The following is a 979-nucleotide window of genomic DNA, read 5'->3' as shown; positions in this document are numbered from 1 at the left end:
GGGGCGATAAATGGGTTCCTCGAAAAACCACCTTTACCATACAATCGACCCCTCGGATAATTGAACCGGACTCCAAAGTTGCTGCATTAATAGACAGAGATGTGCACGGGTGGAACAAGGCATTGATTGAACGGCTATTTACCCCAGAGGAGGTTGAGGCTATTCTGTCGATCCCAATCCACTTACATCGTCGGGATGCTGTTATATGGCGAGAAACAAAGAATGGTATATTCACAGTCAAGAGCGCTTATCACGCAGCTATGAGAAGGGAAGCACAATTGCAGGCATGTAGCTCACATACAGCGACGACACAGGAGATGTGGGGCACTCTGTGGAGACTCAAAATCCCCAATGCAGAGAAGAACTTTCTGTGGAGAGCTTGTCAGGAGATACTCCCAACCAAAGCCAACTTATGTCGGAGAAGGGTAACCAGGGACGCTTTGTGTCCTATTTGTGAACTGGAAGATGAGACTAGTTTCCATATCTTGTGGGATTGTCCTTCGGCTAGGGATGTGTGGAGTGTAAGCCTGAAGAAATTCCAAAAGAGTTCTCTTGGTGGGCCAACGTTTAGGCAAGTGGTGGAGGATTTATTTCGGACGTGTGAGGACGAAGATCTTCGTCTGTTTGCAGGAACAGCAAGAAGAGTGTGGCATCGGAGAAACGAACTCGTCCATGGTGGGTCCTTTCTCCACCCGAATGTGCTGGTTCAACAAGCCCAGGAAGCTCTCTTTCAATTTTCGGTAGCAAAATGTCAACGAATAGGATCCCAACCGGATTTCGCAGAACCTGGTGGGGGCAGTGGAGCAGGGTAGCCTTTGGGTGGCCCGCATCAGTGCCTGTAATCTACCAGGGAGAAATTTGAGTACATGGGGACAGGAAGTTATTGGGTGTAAACTCGTATTGGAGACGTATCGTGTATTGGAGGGATAATTTGACTAAAGATGATTAATAATACTTCTATTCGATTTCAAAAAAAAAA

The sequence above is a fragment of the Corylus avellana genome, chromosome ca3 (genome assembly GCF_901000735.1).
Source record: "Corylus avellana chromosome ca3, CavTom2PMs-1.0".
In the NCBI taxonomy this organism is placed as follows: domain Eukaryota; kingdom Viridiplantae; phylum Streptophyta; class Magnoliopsida; order Fagales; family Betulaceae; genus Corylus; species Corylus avellana.
The sequence above is the reverse complement of the archived record's forward strand: the minus strand, read 5'-3'. Positions refer to the sequence as shown.